A 21,957-nucleotide genomic window follows, 5' to 3' on the forward strand; every position below is an offset into this window, starting at 1 on the left:
CTTGAACATTATGACAAGACAGCTTCAGGTCACTAAAGACACTCACCCAGGAGCCACCATAGAAGGTGAAGGTAATGTGAGCTAGGCTGGAGCAGCTAATTGACTTAGCTACTTACTATATTTATAGGACACCACTGCTGAGTAAATTTACTGAGCTATTTCCACAAGACATTAACTTTACATAATCCTCACTGAACATAAATTGAGAGCTGGGTTTGGGTTTTGTTTTGCTGTTTTTTTCATTTTGGAATCAGTAATTAAAGATTATTCCGTTATGATAATGTGTTTCATTTAGGAATGGTCTTTGTAGCTGAAGCCTGATGAACACGAGGCAGCTTGGGTGATAATAAGGATTTTAGAAACTCTCCTGTAAAGTTCCAACCGGAGGAGATGTGCTCTCTCATTTTTCTATGGCTAGTTGTTCTCCAAACTTCATTCCAGAACCATCTTTAATTTAGGGCAGATTTTCTCCCCAGGGTTAGAGATGGACAGAGTCAGGCAGCATGTGTTTGTCTTGGAGCCCAGTTATACCTATGGCCCCTGGGGAATCACCCTTGGTACATTGTGGGTGTTAATGGGAAAGGGCTTCAGGTTTAATAATCATGGTTAAATGGTGGCACTAAATAGTCAGAGAGAATAGCCCAGGATCCCAGGACCACAAATCCCCAAGGGATGAAGGAAGAGGGCCCGCTTGGGCCACCCTGCCAGGTAGGGCTACGCAGCCTGGACTGGCCTCTTCTCTCCGAAACTACTCTTGCCTCAGGCTTCCCCAGCAAATATTCATTGACTGCTAGATGCTGATGCCCATAACACCCCTGGTGAGCATGTTATCAGCACTCCTTCTGGTGAGCACTTAGTGGCCACTGGAGCAGAAGGCAAATCCATGTACAAACAACTGACAGGTAGCAAAATTACAGGAACCAGATCTCTCTCATTCTAAGCTCTCTCCTGGGGGATCAGGGTTGCTGCATCACACAGCAGAGAGAACACAGGCTTCTAAATAAGGCTAGGTTTTAAGTCGTCCTATCTTGGGCAAGTTTGTTTTGGTAAACCACAGTTTTCTCATCTGTAAAGTAGGGATGATACTATGTAACTCCTGGAGAATATTGTGAAGTCAGCAAGGTACCGGATGTTAAGTGTGTGGCACAGTTACTGATACATAATATCTGTTCCCTTCCACAGCTCCCAGGCAGCTCCCAGGCTCCTCCATTCACTCAGTCCTTGATGCCAGTGGCTACACTTTAGAATCACCTGGGAAACTTGTAAAAAATACAGCTTCTTCAGCCCTGTATTACTTATCTATTGCTGTGTAACAAATCATGCCCCAGCTTAGTGGCTTAAAAAACATACATTTATTATCTCACAGTTTTCTTGGGCCAGGAATCTAGAAGCAGCTTAGCCAGATGGTTCTGATTTAGAGTTTCTCATGATGCTGCAATCAAGGGGTAAGCTGGGGCTGCAGTCACCTGAAGCTTGCCTTGGGTGGGAAGATATATCTCCAAGCTGACTCACATGGCTATCAGCCAGTGTTCCTCATCACGTGAGCCTTTTTGGCCTTCCCCAAAGCAAGTGACGTGAGGGAGTCAAGCAATGCCACAACGCTTTTATGACCTCATCTACAAGTCACATACTTTCACTTCCACCTTATTCGATTCGTTAGAAGCAAGACACTAAGTCCTGCCCATACTCAACGGGAGGGAATTATAAAAGGGTGTGAATACCCAGGGGAAGGATCACTGCGGGCCACCCTGGATGGTTGCCTCCACAGGCCCCATCCCAACGATTTCAAGTTAACTGAATTGGGGCCCAAGCATTTTTTTCCTTAGCTTTCTAGGTAACTCCAATGGGCCACCAATGTCAAAGACCACACTCTATTCAGTTTCTCCTAAGTTGCCTTCTCTTCAGCCCAATGTTGTCAATTTAATCCCTTCCCTCAGCATGTCTTTCACTGGCTCATCATCTCTTGGCTCCGAAGCAGTCAGTCCAGAAGCAGGGGCAGCAGGTCGCCAGGGGGTAGGACCCTTCAGAGTTCAGGGATAGGAGTGGCAGTGTGGGGTTGAAGGCCAGATATGCACCCAGCATCTGAACTCAAGATGATATAAACACTGGAAGGCCCTGGAGCTCCTGGGGCTTGTGGTTAGGCAAAGGCCAGGCAAACTCAGACACTGGCAATGCCGGAGGAGCTGCCCATGCGTGGCCAGCAGGCCCGGAAACAGTGACATGTGACCAACAGTAAGGAGTACCCGGTGCGGAGGCAGTCTGCTGGCTCAGCCCCAGCTGCCTACTGCTCTTTCCCCTCGTGAGATCCATTGTAAAACACCTCCCTAAAGTGCCGCAGGTGATGCCAGCCAAAAAACAGCCTGAAGTGTGAATTCAGAGAAGGACAGCCCCAGCTTCCTGGCAGAGGCAGTTCCCCTAACACAAGCTGCCCTTAAGCCTTCTTCCAGTAAGCAAGCTTTCCTGGCTCATTATAATGTTGGCATTGCCATCTACAAGATGAAAGTTGCCTACCACAAAAATAAACATGAAATGATTATGATATACACATTACTCGGGAGTGAGGTGTCTATCATCACAGATGGCTTATTCGTCTTTGTATAATGAAACCCAATCTGTAATTGTATGTAGTTCCAGCCTGTTGTCTCTCTCTGCTCACTAAAGAGGTGTCTGGCTTTGTCCGTCTGATCAGTTGCTGCCTGCTCTGGCCCTCTGGTCCTTTGGCCTTTTGTAGCACAGATTCTAGAGAAGAGCGAGGAATAGAAGGACCAGAGCAAGGGCTCGGGGGGGCTAAGCAGGGGTGGCTCTGAAGAGAGGTGGGGAACATTTATAGTATGTGAGAAAACTGGATGGAAGATAAAGGGTTGTAAAAAGAGGAGTGTTTCATAGGACCGTGAGTCCCTTTAAAATGTTCAAGAATGCAATTTTTAAAAAACTTAGATATTTGGAAATTTCTTTTTAGTTGATGGACTATGTGTTTTGATCATGATCATGTAATGAGACTGGATCATGGGGGCCCCCGCTTTACTGAGGTTACATTAGTATCCATATGGGTGTCCACATAGAGGCTTAAACTTTACAGAGAGTTCATGGCACTCCAAATAGGCACCATGAGTGCACTGGTGGTTAGACAGGAAGCCACATCGTAAACATCTATGCCTTTGAATTGTATCCTGTCAACAGTGGGGAGCCAGTGAAGGATTTCAAACAAAGGAGTCACAGGATTCAATCTGGGAGCTGGGGTGATGGGAAGTTAGAACTGGAGGCCGGGAAACCACTTAGTCGGTGTTAGTCCTGGTGAGAGATGATAGGACTGTGCTAAGGCAGTAGTGGGTGGAAACAAAGAAAGGAACTAGGTATGAGGAACATTTAGGTGATAAAATCAATAAGACTTAGTGATTTACTAAATCTTTGATGGGACAGGGGGCCAGAGGTACTCTGAAGAAGAGAGAGGAGTGGAGGCTGACTCTAGGGGTCCAGCTTTGGTGTCTGGGGTAGTAGGTCATGACAGACTTCATGGATATAAGGAATTCAGAAGGGGAGAAAGTACTGAACTCTGGTTATAGGCAAGATAGATTAGAAAGCACTTGATCACACACAATGATGATGCATGGTCCTTATGATTCTCATAACCATCATATTTCAGCATTTACAACAGGTTTCTCCGAGCTTTATAAAGATGCAGTATTTGTCTAGCAATGTTTTTTCAACAATGACTAGGTTCTGCCATTCTAGGCACTGTGAATACCCACATCACCCACAGCTCCCAGATCAAGTCCTGTGACTCCTTTGTTTGCAATTCTTCACTGGCTCCCCACTGTTGACAGGATAGAGTACAAAGGCATAAAATGTTTACAGTGTGGTTTCCTGTCTAACCACCAGTTCACTCATGGTGCCTATATGGAGTGCCATAAACTCTCTGTACTTTTGCATCTCTGTGCCTTTACTCAGTCTCTCCCCTCCACTGCACTGCCATTCCAGCACCACTGCCAGCACCTCAAACCCCTACCTAGAAGGGAACCTACTGTGTGTACTGCACCAGTGCAATTATCACCCATCCTAGATACAATTAATTCCCTCTTTATTTTCCCCACTGCACTCCCATGGATAATTCTACCCCTGTATTTATAACCATGCTGCACCTGTTATTTTGAATCTGTCTGACCCCATGAGGTTGAAACCTTCTTAAGGGCAGGACCTTATCATGATAGTATATAATAATTATAGTTTTATTGTTATGAACACTGTTCATGGCCATCTGTTGGACACCTAGTTTGTGGAAGAGCCGACGATCTTTCCAAAACCATGCTGCCTTTTTCCTTTTTGCCTTTTTAATTCCCTATGCCTAGCAGAGTCTGACATATAGCAGGAGCTCAATAAGCATTTTTAAACAAAAGTGTAGGTATCTGTTGAGAAACAGTAACAGGGAGTTTGAATTTAACTCTTGTTACTTCTCTTCTCTGGTAGACATGAGGCCTATAAACTGATATCCTACTTCTGACCCCCAAAAGTGGGTTTTTAGGAATAAATAAAGCAAATGTAACAAAATCTTTTTGAATATACATATATATGCTTCTTTTTATATGAAAATTTCTGGAACAATAACAGATGATTGGGGAATATGTTTAACTGTATTTCAGTGAAAGGAAGGAAATACAAATGTGAAAATGAACTTTCAGTTAAGTATAATCCATAGTATAAGACACACAACCTAGTAATTATGTCTTCAGTTTTTGTGATTTGATCCCTGAGGTTTGGGGTACTATCGTAAGTTTTTCATGGTGCAATACCTTAACAATTGTTTAATTTGACTTATGGGTATATGAAGCTTTATTTTACTATTTTCTCTACTTTTGAGTGTATTTGAAAGTTATCATAAAGAGATGAGAACTTTTTAATGCATCATTGTGTAAGGATCTCTCCTTAGAGTAGACTTGATGGTAACTGCCTAGTGGTTCCCTGACACCTCTCCCAAGCCCTTCCTTTTTTCTAATGAGCAACCAGACCACTTTCAGTGAGGTCGCTCTGGTGAGTGCTACATCAGCTGTGACACTTTACGTATTTTATCTGGTGAAATCACTCTTCAGCCTGTGCAATGAATTCATTCTTGGCTTGATCTGATTTGCCTGGGTGATGCATGCAGCAGTGACTCAGGCCTAGCAGTCACCTGGAGAGGCAATCCTTCTTCAGGGCACAGCCCTGGGTGTATGAGATGTGGTCGGCGACAGGCAGGATGACAGCAAGATTTATCTGCCCGATGGGGACATGGTTGGTGATCTTTTTAGCTCTAGGACAGGCCCCAGGCTCAGCAGCAAAGCTGCTCGAAGTCTGCAGCATGAAGCAAAGAAAATTTTCCTTAGTCTCTGAAAACCCTCAGCCAGACCTCAGAGACCAGGAGAGTTGCAGCTTGAAGCCCAGCAAGGCATTAACCACTCCTGGGGGCAGAAGCTGTAATGAGAGGAACAGATGTACACATAAATTTGATAAATCATCAAACTTTCCAAATTCTGGAGGGGGAAAATTGGGTTCATATTATTTTGCTGAGTTTTAGAGCAAAGGTAGAAAACCAACATGGAAAGAAAAGTTTTGGAGTCAGTCAGATATAGTCTGATACCAGAAAAGCCACTACCAATTTGTGACCTTGGACACTATTTTAGCAGCCCGAGTCTCCACTGTCTCAGGTTAAAGATGGTGACAACCTTTTAGAAATAATATATATAAAGAACCAGCACAAAGTCTGGAACACAGTAAGCTCTCAATGAATGATAGGTGTACTGTTCTAGAAGATTTTGACAAAGTTTGCGTTGTTCCAAGAGGCACACCAGAGAGAGAATAAATGTTGGCTTTTTAGAGTAGATAGAACACACTGAGGAGGGCAGGGAAATCATCAATTATGTAAAGATAGGTGAAAAAGAGATCAGAGAAATTAACAGGTGCTAACAGGAAGAGAGGAAAATAGGGACAGCTAAGTTTCACTTATGTAGATTTCAGTTTTTCAGGACTTGCTCCTGGTTTTACAAGACGTTAAATTATTAAAGTTGAGCCAAAGTCTTTTGAACATTCAAAACCTCATGCATGTGTCTGAAAGCTTTTAGCACTGACATGTGTAAGCCCTACAGAGATGTACAAGTGCCGGAACAGCATTTGCCTGAATGTTGACCTCAACAACCACTGTACCTAAAAAGCAGAACAGACAGTAGCTTAAGAGTTGCTAAACCAAACCATTTCCCTAAGCTATACTTCTTCCATTTCCCACATCTCTGTAAAAACTTTACAGTCCATTAATTTTGTTGGATTTCGGGATCCCGAGTCTGTAATTCTTGGTTAGTGCTGTCCCATATGCTCTGGCAGGGAAGACGAGCATAAACAGTTCCCAGCCACACATCAGCGCCAGCCCAGAGACTCTGGGCTCAGTCCTAGAGATGCAGCTTCAACTAGAATGTTTAACATCTGCCTGATTTATGACCTCCTTGATTTATTAGGAGAGCTGGTAAAAGCTGTTGGGGAGCATTTTGATGACACTTGTGCTCATTTTCATCAATAAATTGTAATGGTGTTGCAAAAGCAAATGTATCAGACAGTCAGAGTCTATTATGGTGTAAGGCCAGTAGCATCCTGGGAAAATCACAATATATATGGGATGCGAAAAGCTACCTTCAAGTATCATTTAGGGCATATTTTCAAATACACGGGAAGTTAGGAATATAGATATTAAGGTTCCCATAGACACACTAACTGGGCCACAGATTATCTAACCATCAGGTTGTGTATGGCATTGAGCAGGGCGAATGACTGTCACAGTTAGACCCTAAAGTCAATCAACCACCTGCAGTGTGGAATTGTCAGCACTAATGGTCTGATTACGCTTTATATTCGTGTATGACATTTTACATGGCTTATGCATTAGCTCCCAACTTGTTAAATAGCGTCATAGTCACATGTCTCCTTTCCCTAGATCCTCCCTGGTTCAAGAACGCTCATTGCTTTTTACCCCAAAGCTTCACACAGTTCTCCCTGGCACCAGTCAATCCCCCAATCAATCTCTCTTACAACTGAAAGCCAAATTAATCTTTCTAAAGTAGTTCTCTATTCACATCAACCACTGCTCAAAAACCACCAACAAACTTTCACATCTCTTAAAACACAGTCACAACACATTTAATGCCTAATCTTCTGTATAGACCTGGTCTTCTGGGAGACCTTCCCCAGACCCCTAATTGTAGTCAATTTTTGTGTCTTTCACATTTGACATTAAACTCTCCAATAGCAGAGATGGTGCCTGCATATAACAGGTGCTCATTAAATATTTGCTGAACGACTAAATGAATGAACCTGCTCATATACAGTGGCTGGCAATATAAACTATTAAAAATTCTTCTGGAAAGCAATTTTCAAATATCAATATTCATTAAAATATTCATAATCTTTGACCTTAAAATAATATTTCTGAGAATATATTCTAATGCAATCATTCAATGGGGAAAGGATGTTTATAAAGTATTGGCTGTAATAATGAAATGTTAGAATGAATTTAAAGCAATAATAAGAGAATGGTTAAGTAAATTAAGGTAAATCCACTCAAATGACGATAAAGTCAATAATTATAAAAACTTGTTAGTTACAGGGAACATTCTTGTGACCTATTTCTTTTTAAAAAGCGTTGAAAATTAAAACTATGTCTTGTTTTATTCACTTTGCTAGCAGGATGCTTAAAAAATACTTAAAAGTAAAAATGGTAGTATTTTAGAAAAGTTTTCCTTTTATTTGGATTTCTGTTAGTATTATAGTGCAAGTGAAAAGATCACCTTTCTACCTAACAAATGAGCACTTCACTGGCTCCCTATCCTATGGAAGAAAATCCAGATCCAGCCTAGCATTCCAGACACTGAACAATTGCTTCTAAACCTGTATTTCTAGGCTTACTTCTTTTTTCTTTACGGCTGTGAACAATAATATATATAGGAAGCACAGAAATTGCTGTGTGGCTCAATGATTTCCCCCAAAGTGAAGTCTATGTGACTGCCACCTAAATTAAGAGAAACTTCAGAATCCCCTCCCAGTGCCTTTCCCTTCCCTCCACAAAGGAAACCACCATCTTGACTTTTTTGTAATCATTCCTTTTGTTTATTTATAGTTTTGTCACAAAAACATTACCCCTGAATATCAGAGTTACAGTTTGCTTTGAGCTAACTTAGATGGAAACATATACAATCGTCCAAGGGTATACCATGAGGGATTGTTTCCAGGAGCCCCTGCAGATAACAAAATCCGTGGATGCTCAAGTCCCTTATAGAAAATGGTGGGGTATGTATATTTATTGGAAAAATCTGCATATAAATCGACCTGCTAGTTCAAACCCATATTGTTCAAGGGTCAACTGTATTGACTTTTTTTCACTCAACATTATATTGTTTCCATTCATCCATGTTGGTGTGTGTGTCTATACTTCATTCATTTTCTTGATTGTTTAGCATTCTATCACATGAATATATATCATTTATTTATCCATTCTACTGTTGATGGATAATAGTTAGGGTTCTTGCCGATTTGAGGTTATCATAAATAATGCTGCTCTGAACACTCTTGTACACATTTTCTTGGTGCTCTTGTGTATGTAATTCTGTTGGATATATAGCTAGGAGTGAAATTGCTGGATCATGTGGTATGTGTACTTTTAACCTTAGTAGATAATGTCTAATTATTTTCTAAAGTGTTTGTGCTAATTTCCATTCCCACCAGCAATGTATGAGAATCCGGACTGCTCCATATCCTTGCCAAAACTTGGTATTATCAGTCTCAGGTTTTAGCCTGTTCTAGTGAATATGAGGCTTTATCTCATTGTGGTTTTAATTTGTACTTCCCATGACTTATTAAACTTTTATACATTTTTTGCTTGTTTTAATATTCTCTTTTCTGAAGTACCTATTCAAATCTCTTGCCCATTTTTTCATGGTGTTGTCTCTCATTTTCTTAATGGTTTATAGAAGTCATTTATATATTCTGGATGCAGGGTTTTTTTTGTTATATGTTGCAAATATCTTCTCTCACTGTATTGCCTGCCTTTTAACTCTTTTAATGACCTCTCTTGATGAACAGTTTTTAATTCTAATGAAGTACAATTTGTCACTTTTCCTTTGATTACATTTTTACTGTCCTGTTTTATTATTTTTTTTATTTTTATTTTTTTTTGCGGTACGCGGGCCTCTCACTGTTGTGGCCTCTCCCGTCGCGGAGCACAGGCTCCGGACGCGCAGGCTCAGCGGCCATGGCTCACGGGCCCAGCCGCTCCGCGGCACGCGGGATCTTCCCGGACCGGGGCACGAACCCGCGTCCTCTGCATCGGCAGGCGGACTCTCAACCACTGCGCCACCAGGGAAGCCCTACTGTCCTGTTTTAAAAGCCTTTTCCTATCCAGAGGTCCTATATTATCTTGTAGAAGTTTTATTTTTTGCTATTGACATTCAGATCTACAACCTACAGCCTGGAATATATTTGGGGACTGGGTGTATGATGGGGCTGTTTCTTTTTTCCTTTTTTGCCCCATAATGCTCTTCTCCCCCCTTTCAGTTCCCTATATGGAGCCTTTTCTTTCATTCTGCACACTTGTGTTCACACCTTCCTCCCCAAGTTTGCCTGCCTTTCCTATCACCAGCTCTTTAGGATCTATCCATCCATCAAGATGTAGCTTATATGCAATCCCAACCCCAGTGCCCAGTCCCCAGAATTAATTTCTATGCTCACCTCCCCTCTCCACCATATACTCCAAAAGCATAGTTTCCAGTATGTCTCATTTATCATTTAACACATTTGTATACTGAAGACATGTAAAAATGATTATTATTAATACATCTAATCAAACTTACCAAACAATAAGTTCCCTGTGGAAAGTATTGAAACTGAGCAGGACCCTGTGGTGCTCCTGACCATGGAAGCCTTTTCGTGTCCCCCATTTCTTGTTTTGGGGAACAGACTCCAGCCTCCATGACCTTCCCTGAGTTCCAAAGGGCAGATTCTAATAGTTGCTAATCACGGAAGGGAGGGGATGCAGAAACAAGGGGGGAGCAGCCAAGAAACAATAGTGCAGCCTTGGGGCAGGGTCCTGGTTCTGCCTCAAGGGATACACAGAACAATATCTTTAAGCTTTTTATAGAACTAAAACCCTCAACAAATGGAAGATGTCAGCATTCTTCATTCCAGAGAAGACCACTTGAGGCCAGATTAAAGGAACCAGAGAAGCTCATCAAGAGATTACCTGTGATTAAAGAAGTACAGGCCCTGTACACACCCTAATCTTATCAGCAACCCCACCCTTGAACTATTGCTATAAAACTCCTCACCAAGTCCTCCCAGGTTGGGACACACAGTTTTTTGGGACAGGAGCCCGCTGTGTCCCCCTTTGCCTGGCAAAGCAATAAAGCTATTCTTTTCTACTTCACCCAAAACTCTGTCTCTGAGATTTGATTCAGCACTGATGCACAGAGGCTGAGTTTTTGGCATTAGTGTCTGTTTCATTTTTGAATTATCTGTAAACAATAAAGACACAGTATTTCCTACCAGCTAGGAACATGAAGTCTCAAAACAGATTGAAGTTGATCAGGGAAAATAAAGGAATGTGACATTTCATCAGAGTTGTGGGGTTAGAGCCACACTCCCTTATCTGTCTCATTTTATCCTTAAAACGTTTCAAGGGTCCAACAAAGACTGAAAGTTCCTCAAACACAAGATTCAGCATAGCCCAGGGGATGCCCAGAACAGGGTGGGGCTTATAAAAGGTGTTCAGATACCTGCTGACTGATAACCAATAAACTTCTAGAAAGGTATTTTTAATACACAAGAGAACTAGTTAGTTACTTAAGATAGCCAATCTGGATTGTTGAGGAGAAGTATCATTCACTAATTTACATTTATTCAACAAGTATTCATTGAGCACCTACTGTGTTCTAGTCACAATTCTAGGTGTTGTATGTATGGCAGTAAATAAAACAGATAAAGTCCCAGTCAGCATATAGCTGACAATCTCATAAAGAGAAACAAATAATAAACTAACCAAATACAGGTATCTATAAGTGCTATGAGGAAAACTGAGCAGGGAGAGGAAGGATAGAGTGAAGTCAGAATGGGGTGGTGGGGCACAGACTGGGGAGCCAAATACTTAGGTGACATTGACTGAATGGCTGAAGTGAGAGAGCAGGTGTGGTGTGCAGAAATTTGGTCCCTGTTACCTCCATTTCCTGGTGTCACCCTTATGAATACGTTACTATGTTGCATTACATGACAACAGGTACAAATTAAGGTTGCTAATCAGTTGACCTTAAAATAGGAATATTATCCAGGAATATGGACTCATCACATGAATCCTTCAAAGCAGAAAGCTGGAGCAGAAAAGGAAGTGTGAGGACTCGACATACACTGTTGCTGGCTTGGAGATGGAGGGGTCACATGAGGACTGTGGGCTGCCTCTAGGAACTAAGAGGCAAAGAAAAGGGAACCTCAGTCCCACAACCACGAGCAACTGAATTCTGCCATCAACCTGAATGAGCATGGAAGCAGATTCTTTCCCAGAGCCTCCTAATAAGATCCTGGCAGCTGACACCTTGATTTCAACTTGGGAGACCCTGAACAGAGAACCCAGCCACACCACACCAGACTTCTGACCTATAGAACTGAGCTAATGAGCAAAGGCTATTCTAGGCTGCTAAATTTGTAGTAATTTGTTACTGCTGCAGCAATAGAGAACTATTACAATGGGCCATCTACTCTCTGGGAGAAGGGGGTCCAGCACAGAGAACAGTAGGGTTACAGTCCTGAGCTGGAAGCACACTCAGAATATTCTAAGAACAGCAAATTGGCCAGTGGGGTAGGAGCAGGGTGATGGAGATGGAGAGTGGTCGGAGATGAGGTCAAAGATACAGTTAGAGGTCTACTGTGTGGGCCCTTAAAATTCTACAGGAAGTTATTGGAGAGTTTTGAGCAGGAAAATGATGTAATAAGTTTTAAACTTTAAAAGGATTATAAAAGGGTACCTCCTGCTGTCACACAGTAATTCACTACAAGGATGCAAGTGTAGATGCAGGAACAGTTAGGAATCTGCTGCAGTAGACAAGGAGGGAGATCATTACGGCTGGGACCAGTTGGAAAAGTTGAATATTGAATATATTTTGAAGATACAACCAACAGGATTTGCTGATGGAGTGGATGAGGAGTAGGAGAAGGTGAGATGTAGAGATTTGAGTAGGTGGTTAGATGCACAAGTTTGGAAACTTATGCAAGGAACTGACGGCAGATACATGCTATTTAAAGCTGCAAGACTGGAGGAGATTTCCTGGGGAGTGAATGTAACTAGAAACAAGGACTTCACTCTGCAGCAGGCGATATTTAGAGATCTGAAAGGTAGAGCAAGCGAATGAGGTATTAGGAAAAACAGAAGGGTGGTGTCCCAGAGCCAAAGGTTGCAAGGAGCAGGGGGTGGACCAGGAGACTAGGACTGAGAGTGAGTCACTGGATTTGCAGCAGGGAGGGCACTGGTGGCCTTCACAAGACTGCTTTTGTGGAGTGGTTGGGTGATCTCAAGAGGATTGGAAGAAGTGGAGACAGTGAGTACAGATACCTCTTGTTGAATCATTTTACTGCAAAGAGAAGCAGAGAAATGAGGCTACAGCAGGAGAGAAATGCAGGTTCAAGAGAGAAGGTAATTTTTCCTAAGCTGGGAGCTATTACAGCATGTGTTTGATGTTAATGGGAATGACCTAGCAGACAGTGGGGATTCCTGCAGGAGGGAAACGCCAGAACAGGGATCCAGGGCCCGGGGAAGGAGGCAGAATGAACAAGGGCAGAGGTCAGCAGTTGGAACACAGGTCAGGAGGGTGTGGATGTGTCCATGAAAAAAACTGTAACCACTGGAACACGTACACAGCCCCAGACACTTTACAGAGATGATGCTTTGTTGCCTCATGGGAGTCTCAGTCGTGTTTCACAGGCAAAGACAGAGGTTAAGTAACTTGTCTCTGGTCATCCATCAGTAGGGTCAGAGTCAGATGGCAGGTCGTTGAGACCAACTTCAGAGAGAGAACTATTTGGAAGCTTTGACGAATTGGTTTTCTCAGTCCAGAGGGGGATTCCTGCTTAGAATGATTGGAAAATGCCTGGAGAAAGTCAGGCCTGCATGGTGGATAGAGCTGAGAAAAATCAGGAAGAAAAAGATCTTGTAGCTTTGTGAACAGAGGAGGTAAGAGTCAACATATATTAACTAGGATAAGGTATGTAAAAAATAAATAAATAAATAAAATAAAGCTAAGAACAAAAAGCTAGAAAATTCTAATAGAAACAAGATTTTATACCTGAACATACTTTATAAGGTTTCTGCTCAGAAAACTCACCCACTATAACAAAGCCTCTTGGTGTTTGTGCTCCAGATGTGACCTGGATCACATCACAATGGTTCCAAGGCCTCACTCATACTGAAACTTGGCTACCATCACTATTTTTACTGCGGAATACACATAGTATTCCCATATTGCCCATAGAGCAGCCTGTCAGCTTCAGAATCCCTGGCTTATGCCTTGTTCTTTTCGGGTTCCTATGCCCCCCTGTTCATAGCCACAACTAAGCCGTGTTTCTCCCCACAGCCTCTGCTGCCTGCGTTCATCACAGCATGCCCTGTCTGGGCCAACGACTGACTTCTCTGCCTGGCCTTGGGTAGCCAGTTGGTGCAGGGTCCTGTGCAGAGTCAGGGAGAACATCTTACTTCCCAACCTGGGACGCATTTGGTTTCCAGATGTGGGGGCCAGAGCGTCAGTGTTTCCTGAATCCTTCTGTGAGGCCCTTGCCTCCCCACTGCCCCAGTCTGCCACAGTGTTGTCCATTTTCAACCTCAGGGGAGTCAAGCCCAGTTCAAAGGGATGGACAAGGAGTGGACACTGCACCATTTCCACCACTTCTCCCTCTTCCTTTCTCATACCTGCTCCCAATCCAAACCTCTCCTTTCTCTCCATTTAAATCAAGGTTGTCAACAGCTGGGGAAGAAGTTGAGGTGCTCTGCGTGACAAAAATGTCTGTGCCCCAGAGCAGCCACAAATGGCTTAGTCCATCCTCTCCCAGCTATCCAAGGGTGGACTGGCTGCAGGTACCTGATAGGGGTGAGAAAATGAAAAGAAGAAAATGGGAAAAGACTATGGTTGGTGAAGAACATCTCACCACCCTCTTTAAGCTCTGTGAGGAGTCGGGGTCTCTCTGGGTCTCTTTGCTTAGAGCTAGTGAGCAAAGGAAAACAGCCTCCGACTGGGTTCTCTGAACCTTACAAGGGAGAAGATGCTGACACTGACTTCCTTTTAGTCTGTAAGCTCCTAAGGGCAAGGACCATGTTTTTGCTTGACTTAAGCAGACAGACGTGAACACTCAACTAAACTGTATGCGACTTGAGGGCAAAGGATGTGTCTGATACTTATCTTGTTATTTCCACAGGGTCTGAAGGGGTTCATATTAAAGGCTTATCATACGCCTAGTTGTCATTGGGAAGCAGCTGGGATATCAAGCCAAGACCACAGGAGTGTGAAACGGAGGAGTTGGCTTCCAGTCCCAGCTCTGCTCTGTGACCATGAGCAAGTCCCTCCACCTCTCTGAGCCCCATTTTCACATTTGTAAATAAGGACACCACCACTCCCCAGGGCTGTGTGAGGTCAGATGAAACAATGTGCATGAAATTTCTGGATACAGTAAACTTGAAGCACTGGACAAAGGAAAGGTATTTCTACTCTGCCTTTCCCTCTCTCTCACCACAGGGCACAAAAGGCATATTTTAGAAAACGTTGGAATTGGTGAGCCAGCACCTTCCAACCAGAGGGGATAGGCCTACAATTTCAAGGCTGTTAGCACGATCACAAAGAGAAACACAGAAAGAGGAAGCTACATCCATGCACTCTGGCAGACAGACAGGAGGGCACTAAAGAGAAACCCAGGATCCCAGACAGAAAATGTATCCCCAAGTCTAGGTAGCGCAGTTGCTTGTGCAGAGGCCCTGAGTCAGAATTAAGTGCGTAGCAAGTTAGGGGCAACAAGAGGCTTTAAGGAGACACTGGCAGTTTTTACTTTTCCTGCGACCAGATATGTTAGAAATAAAGCCTCATCTGGGGTCTCCCTAAAGTTAATGAGACGGAGCTGACAGTTCATTGACTTGCTTTGCAGAATTTATTTTATGTGTCTCTAATCCACATGGCTCCTCTCCACTTTGGGACTCAACCAAGGGAAACTCCCGAAATCCCACTGGCTTATTTACACTTATCACATCGCCTCAGACACCGTGTGTGCTCAATCAACATATTATTATTCCATTCTGAGAGAAAAAACACTATTTTAGAGATGACTTTAATCCACATGAGCATACACATGCATGTATGCAATACACATTTGTGCGTGTGTGTGTCTGAATGCTCAAGTTACAGTTATAAATTTCCTACAGGTACTGGGCTTCCTGTTCAGTCTGTCATCTAGATGAATTTTACAGGGGAAGGCTATCCCCCAATTACAAATCAAAGATTTCCCCACTGGCCCAGGAGAGGAAGAGAAAGACCTTTGACCTCTGCTCTTTTCTAAGACAATGTCTCCGGGCAAGGGCCAGACCTCAGAGGGGACATCTATCTGCATGCCACACTCAGGAAAAGAGGCCCTGGTCCTGGCCTTCCAGCCACAGTGAAGATTCTGATGCCCCAGTATACTGTGGGAGGTGGGGAAGATGGGACTGAAGGGACCATGGAGATCTCAGAATTGGCTGATCATGTGCAGAGATGACCAGTGCCATCCCCGACACTCTACTCCACTTGGGACAGAGAGCTTCAAGAATGACAGGTTAAACTTCCTCCCAGCTCAGTGAAATGGGAACTCAGGGTCAAAGTAGGTAAGTTAGAGATTATAAAAGTAAGATTTAAGCACTCTGAGTTTATGGATAAGATTCATATCTATTCCAATGGGAAAATGATTTATTACCAAATGAATACAGTTGGTTTGCTAAATTAAATCTTTTCAAAATTCAGTGTCCACGGAGAAAACTCAAAGTGGTTGGGGTATGGGGGTTTCTTGGCGGTGAGGACATTGAAAATCTAGTCTCTGCCATAATCCTCAAGCACACGGCACTTTCTCCTCACTGCCCTTCCCTGCCGGTTCCTGCACCCCCATGAAAGAACCAGCCATGGTGCTCTGCTCTTAGGCTTCAGAGGGCAATGCTGACTTGCATTGCTTCAGGCCATCCTTTCACTGTCTCAGTTACTTCATCACTCTCCCCCGGAAAGCTATCTCAAAAGAGCGTGTCCAACTAGTAAGGCAGTATAAATGGGTTGGCATGTTTAGCCAGGATCTTTGGGCTGCAAGAACAGAGACCCATTCAGGTTAGTTCACATTATGGGAGTCTGTCATAAGGATATGCATGAAAACAAGGGGTGCCATAAAGCCCAGAAACAGCTGCATACCAGCTGGAGGGAATACAGAAGCCTAGTTCAGATGTTTTCTTTCCTGAAGAATTTCATCAGTCTTCACTCAGAACTCCACCATTAACACTAATGCAGGTCCTCTCCATCTCTGTTTCTACTTCTCCATGAACCAAGTCAGCCTCTACTCTAGTGACTCTTAGCTACCTCCTAACTTGCATGCTCATGGTTATTACACGGTTATTATCCTGGACTCTTCTATAGCATGATATCTGTATCCTACCTTCTCTCAGTGTGCTGTCCCATTTCTGTTCCTCCTACAAACTAATCAACCCTTTCTAATTCTAGTTCAAATATCTAAGGAAGACTCATGATGTCCTTGCTTGGAAGAGCTTTCATGCCATGTGACATCATAGGCTGCCATTTGCCAGCCTAAGGATTTCCTAATCCACACATCAGATACTTGCTACCAGTCTAATCGGTTCAAGCTGTGGCAGTGAGGTTCCCCTATATAGAGAACTTAGCCATTACTTCCATAATTAGAAAGCTTCCCATGCACATAATTAGAAAGTGCATGGGAATCCCTTCGCATGAGGCTGTGGTCATAGCAGACTTTTAGCCTATTTGGAACAATCAGGAAGTGAGAGATCATTTGTCAATTAGCTGAGCATACCTTTGTATATCTCTTGCATTGTGTTTAATAAATAATTTTTAAACCCCTATTTTACAGGAGCTCATCCTCTCCATTTTAAGAAAGAAGATAACCATAGATATTTGATCCGATTTCCACTTTAAAGTGGAAGATATCACTGAGCAGAAAAGTGGCCTTAGATGCTTGACAAGAGTCCCAGTTTAAGAAGCCTCCTACAGCGAGTTTCTCAATGTCAGCAGGAGGGCACAGCAATCCTCCTGAGTGGGGAAATACCTTTTCCTCCATAACCAAAGGCTCGTGTTTCTAGGACAGTTCAGAAGAAAACCTGCCTAAGAAGGACCATCCTTGCCACTCATTTAGTTCCACTGTCTCCTCAGTCAGCAAACAGAGCACTGACCTGGGTCTGAAGCTGTCGCGTGCCGTGTACAAGACCTGTGCCCCAAGCAAACATCCTCTGGCATCGGAATCTAAGGTGATGGCCCAGCAGAGAAAGTCAGTTTGGTCACCAGAGGCCTACACGGTGCCTCTGTGGCCTCCTGGGGTCTGGGGATGGGAGCTGATGACTCTAACCCTCTGTCCCCACCAAGTGCCACTTGAGTTGAGCACGGAGAGGTTGCTGCAATCAAAGGGGCTGGCAGAATGAGCACACTTGTGCTCAGTGGTGCATCTGGAAATTGGCCTTCTTTGGCTTTTAACAGGACATTTCTCCAGCAGTTTTATGATTACCAAAGACAATCAGGGCAGTTGGAAACCTGGAATATTTGTACCCTTTCCTCTGTTTGGGCCTCAAGCACCAAAAACATTAAGTCAGTGCTCTAGAGGGTCCCTCCCCTTTAGAGCAAATGTTTAGTAATTAAAAGGCACTGTATTTCTGTACTCATTAATTTTAAAATATTCCCCAGTCAATATTAGCAATTAACATGATTATTTACTGCTTAGTGATAAGCTGAAGCTATAACAACAGTCTTTCTTCTACCACCTTCTGTTTTCTATCAGGAATAAATAATAGCACTCAACTATTCACAGTATCTATTGTAGCCAGTGTGATTTTAAATTATAGACATAAACATCTATCTTTTTTGTTCCATCAATTTTTGGTAGTATTTCTTGACCACCACCTATCACTATAAGGTGAGGAATAGTAAGGACTACTCCTAACTTACTGTCCCTATCTCTCTTCTACTCTTATCCATATTTCTGTTGTATATTTTCTTTTACATAATTAATGATAATAACATTTAAATACTATTCCATAACCTTAATTATGTCTTCCACCCTTTGTTTACAGGTTGAGTCTAAAAACTAACAAGCCAGTAAATACCTTTTTTGTTATAATTACTATGCAAATATTATTCACCACAGAGGCAAATGGTATCATATAATTACTTTTCCTTCTCTACAGGTAAAATATCATAACCCCTGGGACATCTGAAGAAGAACATCATTAGTGTCAAGGTCAAATAAATTATCTGTCCTGACACTCAACCAATGCTCCAATCATCTCACAATATATTAAACTTTCTATGTGACCCACGACTTTGTTATAAAATGATTTGGTTTTTCCCAAGATTTCTAATTGGGTTTTTTCCACTCAGTTGTAGGAGGGCATGGAATCCCCATTTTACCAAGAGACCACCTTCAAGGACCTTCCCTCCTGGTGGACCAATCATTCTCTAGGCCTGATGCACCACTTGCTATGCTGGGACATTCCTTCACCACACTATTGGGTTAGAACCAGTCTTCCCTTAATCATGGCTTTCTTTCCCCCTGTTTTTGCTAGAATAACTCTCTTATTTTGCCAAGTAAATATTCTGAATTCATAATGTCTAAAAATGTATTTTACCCTCCCACTTGATTGGCAGTTTGGCAGGATACAGAATTCTAGATCAAACTAAATCCAGTTCAAAATAATTTTCCCTAAGAACTTTGTGGCACTGCTCCATGACTTCTATCATCCAGTGTTACTGATGCCAGCTGATTTTTGTTACAATGCAGGCTACTTGATTTGTCAGTTTGTTTTACTCTGAAAGCTTTTAGGGTCTTCTCTTTATTCTGATCTTTCTAAGTATGATGAGATGACTCTTATGTGTGGATCTTTTTATTTTTTCATACTGCTCTACACTTGAAGAGCTGTGTCAAATTGAAGACTTGTACCTTTCATCAACTCTTGTAAATTTACTCACAATTTAAAAAATCAACCCTATATTAATCATATGTTGAACCTGGATTGATCATTCTTTCATGTTCTTTTTTTCTCATGTTTTCCATCTATATTTTGCATTATAGCTAGGAAGATGGCTTTGACTTTACTATCAAAATTTGCTTTTGATTTAAAATTTTTTAACACTTATTTTTTACAAAAGTTAATTCTTTGACTATTTGTTTATTATATCATTCTGTTCTTGTCTTGAATACAATGTCTTCTCAGTTTTCTGTGAGGACATATTCAGCTTTTTAAAGTTATCTTTTGTTTCCTGAAATAGCTTCTCCAGGATCAATTATATTTGTTTTGCTCCTTCTTTTACATACTGCTCTTCTTCCTCATATATTGTTCATTCACATTCAAGAGAAATGGACAAGGCTGATTATTCCAGGTAGATACTTTACCTAGAAGATTCCCTTCTGCTACTTTATAGGACTGTATGATTATTCCCCTAACAGACCTCTGCCCTAAATTGTAAGACTGATTGTAACTTTTGCATATCTGGATGGGATATATTTAATGGCAGGCTTTGTTTTAGGGTGATCAGTGAGAAACAAACTGCTCAAATTTCAGAAGAAAAAAATGCTTTATTCTGGGACAGCAATACTCACTAAGAGTCTCAGCTCTCTACAGATTGCTTGTTCTCCTTCTAGAGAACATTTTTCAGTTTGGGTTTGTTTTGCTTTTTGGTTTTGGCTTTTACTTATTTGTTTTTTAGTCTTGGAGTAAATTCAAGCTACTAATTGTTTTACAAAGGGAGGCCAAGGAGAAGGGGAGTATGGGGCTGACTTCTGCAGCTCTTATCTTCAATCAATCCTTTTCTTTTCAGTTGCCTCTCACTACTACTCTCTACACCTATTAACTCAGAGTCTAAAACCTCTTAATGGTTTCACAGGTAAGATCAGCTTCCACCTCTCCTGCAAGCCCCACTTGTCCTGTGGCTTCCTCTGCTTTGCTCACTAATCAACACATTTTCATTTTCCCTCTTCTGAAAATTTCCTGAAATCACTTACTCACCAATGATCTCTTTCCAAACTTTTTGCCATTACATGCTTATTCCGTTTTGTGTTTCTCTAAGTCCTGAAATTTCAACTGGGTTTCAGGGGGTAAAGGGAGTCGATGAGTGAACAGGTTGAATCTTGAATTAGCAGCCCCCCAACACACGTTTTGGAGTGTTTAGACAAGAGGAGAGCAGTATTTCCCCTCCCCCAGGGCCAGAGAGAGGACATCAATCGTGGCGGCCTGTGGAGGACAGTTGTGCCCAGCAGGATGGCTGCCTCATAAAAGTCATGAGCCACAAAGGCTGTGTGGCAGCAGAGCAAAGAAGCCCAAGTAGAAGACCTTGAGAAACGATTGTGAGTCAATTGTATGAGTCAGTCATTTGTCTGCAGAGCTCTCATAAGTAGCTGGGGGCCACTTTAAAGAGCGTAGAAAAGAGGGGGTTAATTTCTAAAAGTAGTTAAGCAAAAACTCATTTCAACATACACTGGGATAAGAAAAGAAGTGTAATCTTATATTCTTTTTGTCCTTTAAAAATTTTCTTCCATAGAAGTGTTAGTACAGTTCAAGTGAAGATCAATCTTTAAAACATAGAAGGCCACCTCCAGGGACAAACTTTTGTTTGGTACAAGACATCTTGCCTGTTACATAATGTCTAACTCACGGTGAGGGAAGGAGGGTGTGGAGGAAACCCATACTTACTACAATTCTACTACATGTTAGGAATTTGAGATATCTTATTTTGATTCATCCTCACAAGAACTCCATGAGATTTATTCATTAATTCCATCAACCCACTAAATTTAATGAATATCCTATGTATACCTGGAACTGTGCTAGGCATGGGGAGAACAATGGTGTAGGAAAACAAACACTCATTGTGTTTACAAACTAGTGTAGGAAAACAGACAATTAACTGATCACATGAATGAGTGTAAAGTTAAAATTACAAGTTCTACAATGTGCTATATGATGCCATAAAAATGCAAAAATGAGGAAATCTGAGCTAGTATAAGGGGAGGATGAGGGAAGGCAAGAAAATGACATTTGATCTGAGATCTAAAGAAATAATGAGAGTTAACCAGCTGAAAAGGAAGGGGAGGAGTATTCCAAGTAAAAGACATATCTGTGCAAAGGCCCTGGGTAGAGAAAGCACTATAGTTTTAAAATATTTATTTATTTATTTGGTTGCACCAGGTCTTAGTTGTGGCACGTGGGATCTTCGTTGCCGCGTGAAGGCTCTTAGTTGTGGTATGCAGGCTCTAGTTCCCTGACCAGGGATCGAACCCAGGCCCCCTGCATTGGGAGTGTGGAGTCTTAACTACTGGGCCACCAGGGAAGCCCCAGCACTACAGTTTTAAATATGTGAAAGAATCACCATTTGGCAACCACCACAGTATAATTATTTTAGGCAAGAATCATCAATGAATTCTAATATCTGAAGATGAAAGTTTGATAAGGAACAAGACTCTAGATAGTCTCAGAGTATTTCCCCACAAGACATTTTTTAATTATAAAGGGAAGTATCACAATGGCTAAACCTGACAGACATCACTTTAACTAAGTGATCAAAGTTAACATCATATCAACAGTAATGGGATAGTTGATATCATGTTCCTCCTGCTATGATGCACTAAGAAGAATACAAAATTGCTTCCCTGATATTCCTGCCCCAAATGTATAACCTGTAT

Source organism: Monodon monoceros, unplaced genomic scaffold (assembly GCF_005190385.1).
Source record: "Monodon monoceros isolate NGI ecotype Baffin Bay Population unplaced genomic scaffold, NGI_Narwhal_1 Super_Scaffold_21, whole genome shotgun sequence".
Taxonomy (NCBI): domain Eukaryota; kingdom Metazoa; phylum Chordata; class Mammalia; order Artiodactyla; family Monodontidae; genus Monodon; species Monodon monoceros.